Source organism: Equus przewalskii, chromosome 9, assembly GCF_037783145.1.
Source record: "Equus przewalskii isolate Varuska chromosome 9, EquPr2, whole genome shotgun sequence".
NCBI classification, from domain to species: domain Eukaryota; kingdom Metazoa; phylum Chordata; class Mammalia; order Perissodactyla; family Equidae; genus Equus; species Equus przewalskii.
In genome coordinates this window covers 5,081,712-5,092,182 of record NC_091839.1, presented here as the reverse complement: position 1 = coordinate 5,092,182, position 10,471 = coordinate 5,081,712, and positions in this window count along the sequence as shown.

Genomic DNA, 10,471 nt, shown 5'->3' with positions numbered 1-10,471 from the left:
TCTAGGGAAAGTTCAAGAAAGATGATCATTTGGGATATGGGAGAAAAATCTTAGAACTTACATCTTTATTCTTTTTACGCTGCCTTTTAACAATTTTTATTTTTATGTGTTTTATCAGTACACTATATCAGTACATGCTATATCAGTACGATCTTGGGAATAATTTGTAAGTAAAATATACATCCATTTGGAGAGCATGTTGCCACATTTTTTCCTGATGAGGTACCAAATCGAAAAAATCTGCAGCGTGCCTTTCCAATCTTATAATTCTGTGTTTGGGGAAAATGTTTCATTCTACTTATTTTCTTGACAAGGGTGATTCATAGAAATAATCATTTAAAACTAGTTTTCTGCTCAGCTCGTTGCATTTATGAAAAGATATCACTGGATTGTGACTGACCGCCTGTGACTTCAGGATTCTATATGATTTTTAAACTTTCTTTTTTATAACTTTGAAGGTTTCAAAATTATTCCTGCGAGATACTTTTGCTAATGCAAAATATCTAGAATGTTTATATTTTAGTACTTACCACTTCTCCTAAACCTGGTAACCCGATTTTAGTAATAATAAATGTGACATATGGCTCAGGTTAATTGGTTGAATTTATGTTAAATACTAATAGTTGGACCATTTTCTTACATCTGAGGGCACTTTCCTGGCTTATAGCTGAGCCTGCTTAGGAAATAATTTAGGCTCAAGAAGCTATGAACTGAAGCAGTCTTTTTTTTTTTTTTTAAAGATTGGCACCTGAGCTAACAACCGTTGCCAATTTTTTTTTTTTCTGCTTTTTCTCCCCTAATCCCCCAGTACATAGTTGTATATTTTAGTTGTGGGTCCTTCTAGTTGTGGTATGTGGGACGTCGCTTCAGCATGGCCTGATGAGCAGTGCCGTGTCCGTGCCCAGGATCCGAACCGGGGAAACCCCGGGCCCCCAAAGCTGAGCACACAAACCTAACCACTGGGCCACTGGGCCACCCCGAAGCAGTGTTAATGAGGGAGAGTTTGGTACTCTGTCTTTTATGACGTTCCTGCTACTGAAAGGATTCCAGAAGGGCTTGGTATTTATGACCCAACCATTATGACCCAACCAGCGCCATTTTGTCATTTTAAGATATACTCCAGTCCTCAGAACACCCTACAGTGGCCATTCCCACCGAAGCACACGTGGAGATGTCCTATCACTTGTGTGGCAATGTGTTTGTCTGGGATGGCGACATGCATTTTTCAGTTTCCTGAAATACTCGTTTGTCAATCTTCAGCTTTTGAACTATTTTGCCTACAGAAAGACCCCGCTGCAGTGCCCCCTGCTGGTGAGCGGCAGCGGCGAGTTTGCGTCACATCAGTGATGGACAGAGTGGGTCCCTTTGCTGACACTGAGCCGGGGGTGATGCCGAGCCTGCCAGGTCATTTTAGATCAGGTCATTAAAGGAACAGAAGGTCGAATCGATATAAAATGAGCAGCTCACAGTTTTCTCTACATTTTTTAGACATGTGATGATTTGCTGTATTTCAGTTTGGCTGATAAAATATGAACACTTCACAAAAATGTTTCTATTTCAGCCTCTGTCTTAGCTCATTTAACAAGCCGTTTGCCGTAACTCTCAAGAGCTGCATTGTTCAGTGGGAAAGCTAACTGGAGCCCTGGCAGAGAAGATTTTAAACACGAAATATTTTAGGAGTGTTCGTTTTGTTAAATAATTGGAAAAGCACTTCAAACAAAAACCCCTTTCTTTTTTACCTCAGTGATATGAATTAGCACTCGTTAGTGTGGGTTTATAAATGATGATGATTATGTTAAAGAAAATTAATTAAAACTAAGGACCAGATTAGTGTTTAAATTATTATTTAACTTTGGCCTCTGGTGAAGGTGATTGTTTTATAATGAATGACTATAAAATTATTAATTTTGTTCTCATGGTAGGTGGGTCTAATCGCTTTGTATACATCTGTGGTGGGTATGTCAGGGCAGTGACATTTTTGGTGCACTTTAATTCAGGAATGTAGTACACACTTCAGGATTTTAGTGTCTTAGGTTCACGAACAAGTGGCTTGTCTACTTAGGTATTTCCAGTGAGGTAGGAAAAAAACCAGGACAATGTGTGTTCTCAAACCCAAGTGAAGAAAGCATATTAGAAGGGAGAGAGCAATCACGCTGTTGAATGAATACTAAGAGTTGATCATTGGTCACTTTCTCCCCCTTGATGGGGGAGGTTTTGGCGGAGTGGTGGGACAAAAGTCTGATTAGAGAGGGTTTATAAGAGAATAGGCTTTTCCTCTTCCTCTCCCCTCACCTCTTTCTTTTCCTGAACAAATCAATTTAAAAGCCATTAGATAAGACCAAGCAAGGTAAGTATCCATATACAGTGGTAGGAAGCTCCCATACCGCAAAGTACGTGTCTACTGGTGTCCTTCAAAAGAGGGTGGCCACATAGCGGGAAGATGGCCCAGCTTGGAGTGTTGGAGCCAACCAGGATGAGGTGTGGTGGTCTGATACAGGGCATTGGAACTTGAGTGGGACAAAATGGATGGATGGCCCAGCTTGGGGTGCAGAACATTGGAGGGCATTCATGTAGGATGAAAACCTAGTGGGGGAGGGTGTCTGAGTTGGAGGGAGTTGTCTGCATAGGAGGGTCTGGTGCGCTGGGTTGGAGACTGACCAGATGAGAGGATGTCCACACAAGGGATCAGAATTTGAGCAAGGTGAGGAAGATATCTGCATAGGACAGCAGCCTGGCGTGGGGTGTTGGAGCCCTAAGGGTGAGGAGGCATCCACACATGGTGGGCAGCGTGGTGTGGGGTATGAGAGTCCATGCAGAATGAAGAAGGCATGCATATGGCGAGGGTGGAAAAGCTGCCTGGCATGGAGTGTCAGAACTCAAATGGGAGAAGGAAGGTTGGGGTAGGAAAGTATAAGATGAACCTGGAACATCGTATGCCGGGAAGTATGTGTGTACTTCAAAAATGATGGAGATGTATCAAACAGACAGGGAGGCCATCTCAAAGGGGCTTCCACTGGCCACATCTGGGACAATTAAAGCATCAGAAGAGTGAGAGCAATGGATTGAAGAAAATAGAAATCCTTGAGTTCACGCTGGTATAAATGAATGAATAAATTGAATGTTTGGTGAGGAAGAGGATATTCAAAAGGTGTCAAAGTACCTCCCTACAAAATGCTTATTAATTATAAAGAGGAAAAGTAGCTTTGCAGTACAGAAGTGTGGCTGACACCCTTAATCAAATGACCAAACCCAACGTCATCAGTAAAGAGACAAATTGAAATCCTGTGCGACTTGATCAGATGCAATGGGAAGGTCACAGCACCACTTATGCCGGGGATGCATAACCCAAATCTGAAGAGACAAAGCCCAATTGATGGAGCTTCTGCAATTTAATTGGCCTGTAATCTTCAAAACTGTCCGGATCATGGAAGTCAAGGATAGACTAAGGAGCTGATTCAAACTAGGAGACTAGAGATGTGACAGCTAAATACAACATGTGGTTCTGAACGGAATTATTTTGTTACAAAGTCTATTATTGGACAGAACTTGAACGTGGTCTGAGGATTAAACGGAAGTCACGTATCAGTGTTAATTTTCTGATTTTGATGTTTTTCTGTGGTTTTATATGAGAATGTCCTTATTCGTAGAAACGGTGCACTGGACTATTCAAGCGTGATGCAGCGCCATATTGGCAGCTTCCTAACAACGGTTTAAGAAAAATTAAGTTCTTTCTATTTTAAATTGAGATTGTGTACAAATGAAACAAAGAGAGAGTAGGAGAGAAAAACTGGGAGTCAACGAGGACAGGTAACTCTTTCTGGGAGTTTTATCGTAAAGAGGAGCAAAGAACTAGGGCAGTAGAGAGTGTAGAAAGATGCAGTGGGAAGCACTTTCTGGGATGAGAGTGTAAGACAGGCCTGGAAGTTTGGATTAGTCACCTAGAGAATGTGGCTGTTCATGCTTCAGTGATTTCCAAGAAAACAATGTCACACACCTTTCCATGGACTTGTTCTTTCCAAAATCAGCCCTCCTTTCAGGAAGAACTTCTTTGTACCTAAGATAGGTTGGAATTGCTGTATTTAAGCTTATTTCCTCTTCTCTGTGAAGATAGAATAATTACCACCACATCTGTTGTGTATATTTAAAGTCAATTATTGTCATTCGCTAAATTTTCCGTTTTAAATCCTTAGACCATTTAGGTCATTCATCCCAGAAACATTGACTGAATCTGACTCTCTGAAGCAAGGGTTATGTAGCTTAGGTATAAAACTGACATGTTCCCAGATCCCCCAGATCTTAGAGTCTAGCAGTGGCAGCCTGTTTTAAACAAACAATCCTGAAATTGTGGTGAATCCTGTGAAAAGAAAACACAGAGATCTAGATGGCATATAAAAGGAAGCTTGAATTTAAGTTGGGGACGGGAGGAGGACCTCATTAAGGCAGTGCCAGGTGAGCTGTGACGTGAAGGGGAAGAAGGTCACAGCTGAGCGCAAAGCTGGGAGAAGAGCTCTTGGAGCGGAGTGAGCAGAGTGCCAAGGCCCAGGGTGGGAAGGAGTCGGGGAAGGAGTGGGAGAAAAGCCAGTGAGGCCGGGGCCCAGGCAGCAAGGGTGCTGGCAGCTGGAGGAGTCCAAGAACAGAGGTCAGATCTTGTCAGGCCAAGGGTTTGGAGTTTCCTCCTGCAGCAGCATGAAGCCATTGAAAGGTTTTAGTAAAGAGAATGCCATAATTAGAGTAGTGTGTTGTTTGTAAAGATCACTTTGTGGGGACTGGATTGTCGGAGGCAAGTGTGGAAGCAGAGAGATGAGTGAAGTGGCTGTTTCACAAATCCAGGGGAGAGAGAATGGTAGCATATGCCACTCTGTCAGCAGCAGTACTGCAGAGGAGTGGAGGGACTTGATGTATAATTTCTGACAGTACAATTGATAGAACTTATTGATAGATTAAATTTGGGGAGGAGGTAAAATCAAGGAGACAAGGGAAAAATCAAGGATGACTTTCAGATGTGGTCAACGTAGTAGAAAGAAAAGCAGGAGTGTGTGGAGTCACAGGAGCAGGGAAATCAGCTAAGGTGAAGAGAAGAGCATCTGTTGGGTTGGCAACATATACCCCAGTGACGATCTTAGCAGAACAATTTGGGTGCGTTGTAGGAACAGAAGCCACATTACTGTGTGCTGAACAGTGAATGAAGCCTGGGAGGTGAAGAAGTGGAGACGTGGCGGTGAGAGTCTTTGGAGAAGCTATTCACTGAAGGGAATAGAGAGGGAACCATCACCATAGGAGGATAGAAGTTCCGGAAGCAGGTGATCAGATAGGCTTGCTAAGGCAAGTCCGTATTCTGATAGGAAAAATCATAGACCCATGACCAGGGACCCCTGTTGGCTGTGTCAGCAGAAACGTGTGGAGTGTTTGGTGAGTAAGGATAGTTTCCCCCCCAACCCCGTCCTCCATGCACATACGTACCATGGCTCCACAGAAGGCCCCAGTTGAGGACACGGTCCCAGGGCAAAGGTGAACTCAGCCTCTGAATTGAAGGAAATTGTTTCTGACACCTAGAGAATGGGGGATCCTGCTAGACGTTAAGGTCCCAAAGAAAAGAGGAAACGGCACATCTTGCCACCTGGATGTATGCACTGAAATTTGAATCCATTGCACTGCTGTGGTTTTCCCAATGGTAGTCTTCTGTTATTTCTGCTGCCTGGACTCCTCCCCCACTCACATCACCCCTTCCCCACTTTCTGTCATTCAGGAGTCAGCTCAGCGGCCCTAACCTCTGGGACGAGAGTACCCCTCTATACTCTGATGGCAGCCGGGTGCCCACCTCCATCCAACTTACCGTGTTGGGTTGGACTAGCACCCACCTGTCTCCCAGTGTGTGCTCTCTCTCTCTACACCCCATCACAAACCTGATGCCTGGAAACAGAGTGGCTGAAAGGCAGCTGACATCTGGCAGTTAGGAAGGAGCCCAAGCTCCAGAGGCATATTTCAGCACTGTCATTTCTTGGCTGTGTGGCCTCAAGCATGTTATTTAACCTCTCTGTGTTTTGTTCTTCATCTGTACAATGGGGGATATTAAGAGCACTTACCTCATAACACTGTTGTGACGATTAAATGAAATAATACCTGTAAAGCAGTACCAGTACCAGGCAGCTAGAAAGTGCTATTAGTATTAAGACATGGTAGATATCGGTACATTTTTTGGAAAGAATAAGTGAGTAAATGGAAGAATAAAGTGAGACGTAAAAGGAAGCGGAACACGTGCCAGCCTGTTTTCAATGCCTCTTCCGCCAGGCCTGTCTGAGTACCTCTCTGGTGAAGTGCGTAAGTTCTCTGAGCCAATTTTCAGGCCGTGTACGGCACGGAATGGGGACACACAAGTAGTGGTCTCCTGGGGGTGCCTGGAACTGGCAGAGCCATCTGGGCACTTTGATCAATGTCCATGCCTGGGCCCTGAGTCTGTCCCCGAGTTCTGGGCCTGGGCCCCAGTGTGGACATTTCTATAAAGCTCCCAGGTGGTCTGTTTTCCTGAAACAGAGCTGGATGGTAGGCGTGTCAGTCCACTTGGGCTGCTGTAACAAAAATACCAGAGGCTGGGTGGCTTCAACAGCAAACATTCGTGTCTCAGTTCTGGGGTTAAGTCCAAGATCAAGGCACGGGCAGTGCCTTGGGAGGGCGCACTTCCCAGTTCAGACATGGCCGTCCTCTCACTGTGTCCTCACATGGTGGCCTAAGAGCGAGAGAACTCTCTGAGGTCCCTTTTTAGGGGCACTAATCCTATTCATGAGGGCTCCACCCTCATGACCTAATCACTTCCAAAGGCCAGACCTCCTAACCCCATCACACTGGGGACTGGGATTTCAACGTACGAAGTTTCGGTTTACAGCCGTAGCTAAGATTCCTTCCACCTCTGAAGTCCCTGAATTCTGCGATTCTCTCTTATGATGCTTCTTGTTTCTGAATGTGATAGTGAAACATCTGAAACCGCTCTTTGCATTTGTGTCGCATGGCGATCAAAGCTTCAGGAAGGTTTAACTAGACGGCATTTTACTGAATCATGAAGGAATTACATTTTCTGATGAAACCATTTTCTTAAATCATTTATTTGGCTTCCATATCTGTACATTACAGTGAAAGGATGTTTTAAAATGTTTTATTTAAATGAATGAGGATTCTATTCTGCCATGATGTTCAGAGAACAGTTTGGTGATTTTCTCCCCAGCGGGCCGCTAACTTTCATTGAGAGACGCAGCTCTGGAGGTGGGGGCGGGCTGGCCACCGGCCAGGGGCCCGTGCTTGCCTCTGGGCGAACTGCCCGCATGACTGGGCTCCCCTCAGCCAACTCCATCAGCCCGCCCCGGGGCAGGAGGCTGGGGCGTTAGTTCACACACCAAGGAGGACACATATCTTTGTGTGTGGAAATACATATAGTATTATTTTTTACAATTAGAAAAATTAAGTCACGGGTAAACATAGTGCATTCAACACATGCATTTACTTGTGGTCTCTCCTGAAACCCGTCCAGACCAAGACCAAAAAGATTTTTTTTTTTAAAATAAAAATCCTCTAGGACAACAAACAAACAAGAAAGAAGAAGACGGCAGCATCTTGCAAGCTAGGAAGCACGTGGATGAGCGGTAACTCGGCCGACAGAAGAAAGCGTATCCTAACCCGGTCGGGGAAAGCCAGCAAGCATCTCAATTTATATGACAAAGTCTTGCGAAGGCCTAGGAATAGGCAGCCGGAGGTGGAAAGTGGACCTGAAAATAGGGGAATTCTATGAAAAGCCGTCTGAAAGCCCATTGGAGCCCCAGATCCTCCCCGCCTCAGTACTCCTGGGGGACTGCCCCCTTCTGCGCCGGCAGAGGGCAGCAATTTCACTGTCCAGGGGGCTGAGGTTGAGAGCCTCGTTCACGACGTAGGCGTCTGGCTCGGGACTCCCTCTCCACTCTGAGCCTTGCAGTCATCCCGGAGTTCCTCGTGAGCACTTGGACAATCTGCCCGGCGCCTTGACCCTGGGGTTCCGCTGACCTTCTTCCTCACTTCAGCCGCTGCACCTTGGCCTTATCATCCCTGGGGCTTGCTGACTTATTCAGACATTTCACGCTGAGTGCCTCCGCAAGTCCTTCTGGTGAAGCGGCCTCCACCACGTTTCTTCCCTGACCGGGTCCTCCAGGCCATTGACTGCTCTGCTTTTTCTTAGTCTTCTGGTCTCCTTCTTTCCTTCCCATCCCCCAACCCTAAAATTTCTTGAAAATAGGAGGAGCTGGTATTTGACTTGCCACTTCTCTCTCTTCCTCCTCCCTTCTGGCCTCATGGCCAGGCCTTTCTAATGGAGTGGATCTAACAGGGAGGAAATGGGGGAGGGAGGAAACAAGAGAGCAGGGGCTGAATCAGGAGGAATCCTGAGTCTCTGATTTGCTGCTTACAGGAATTCCCCATCCTCTCCTCCTTGGTTCCTAGTACAACAGTGGGGCTGTCGCTGTCTCCAAAACACTCTGTCACCTGGATGTCAATGCTGGCCTCCCCCGTCTTCTCAAGCCTTGCCCTTTGCATCAGTGGCTCCCACACTTTTTGACTGAGCCCTGCAGTTTCCCTTGCATTCCAGTGTGCACACGTGCGCGTGCACACGCACTTACCTTACAGGTCTCAGGAAACAATCCTTATTTGGATGTTCTCTGATATTTTCTACTTTGTTCTGTTTTATTCTATCCATTCTGTTTAATGTTTAAAATTCTGGCCAACATATTGATATTTCAACCCACGGGTGGATCCTGACTCACAATTTGAAAAATTCCACTGAAGATCATCCTTTCTATTTCTCATATATTCCACTTGCTTCTCTCAGCTGGATCCTTTGTTTATTGTTAACCAGCTCACATCTATCTGGATTTTTAAAGAACCCTCCCACCCCCTTCACAGCCATATTCTGGAAAGAGTTGTCCACACATGTTGTTCCATGTCCTCTTCACTCTCTCTCCCCTCCATCCACCCAATCCTGTCTGCCTTCAGCACCAGCCTTGCACTGGAACAGCTCTTGTTCTGGCCACAGGTCACTCCTGTGTCATTAATTCTGATGGTTGATGTCCAGGCCTCTCCCTACTGGTTCTCCAGCAGCATTTAGCTCCTTCCCGTGGCTTCCCCAGCACTCCCTTCCTGGATGCATGGGCTCCCTCTAGGTGACATTACACACCCACTTAGATGCAGACCATTCACTGAGTAGCACCCCTGTCCAAATCTCGGAGCTCCAGACCATTCTATCTGACAATCCTTGGATCCGAGTCCTGGCCCTGCTGTGCAATCACTTACACACCTGCTCCCCAGTTTTCCTCACACAATGCCTCTGGCCCTGGTTGTTTAGTTTGTGCGACTCTTTAGAATCTGAATCCTGAATGTTTTCCTCTGTTAGGAGACAGAGTCATGGAAGAAACAGTTTTCTCCCCCACCCCTCTATTATATCTTTGCTCCTTTGGTAATGTGGAGCTTTTCTCTCATGTTTCCTATTCATTTATTATGTGCTTGGTGCCGTCTCTCAAATCTCATTTGAATTTTCCCTGGAGGGCAGCTTTCCTCACTCCTGTTGAGGGGCCTGGGGGGGAATGTGGGTGCAGTTCCTGGCTTCTGTGCCATACTGTTAAGTGAGCCCGGTCAGTGGGCGACCCACAGCGGCTTAAGGCCACAGGCTGATTCTTAAGCACCTCAGTCTTCTCAGGGGACTTCTGTATTCATTCCTTGCTCTCTCTACAGTTTTGTTTCTGATCTGGGGGGGGGGGTCCAACAAGTTAAGGTTCTTGGAAGTCTAGATAATATTAGGCCGAACATGGATAGTTTTCTTAGTTCAAGTATAGGAAGTCTACTTATAACTGTCACCAAAAAACATCAGAAGGCTGTGGAAGGATTGTTTCTGTTTGTGTTCACTAAATTAATCAGTTTTCCCATGTTCTAAAATATAGTCTAATATTCTGTTAATTTTCATGAATGTCAGAAATGGAAAAGCCCTTAAAGATCATCCAGCAAGATTTCTTCTGCAGAGAAGCTGAGCCTGGCTAGTTAAATGCCCCGTGGTTAAACGGCTCCCTCCTGGTGGAGCTTGGACTGAGGCCTGTGGATTCAAGGCAGGGCTTTTTCTACCTGCCTTTCATCTCCGTGTCCATCAGCGCTTTCCCTATTCCCATAAATACCTATATGCACAGAGACACCCGCTCTCCCTTAATCGTCATTTTGGCAGATGGGGAATTATCCTGCTTAGTGACATTTTTGGTGAGATGACCTTGGCTTTACTGCATTTTCATTTTGTTATTTTTATCCCTATAAAACATATTTTTAACTGAATTTTTATTTAAAGTTGTTTCACATCTATGGATCATGCACGTTTTCTTTTATGCTTATATATATATATATATATATTCTTATATGCTTAACAAATAGAGTATAGACAACCTCTGAATATTTTTATATTTATTGCTAGGAATGAATG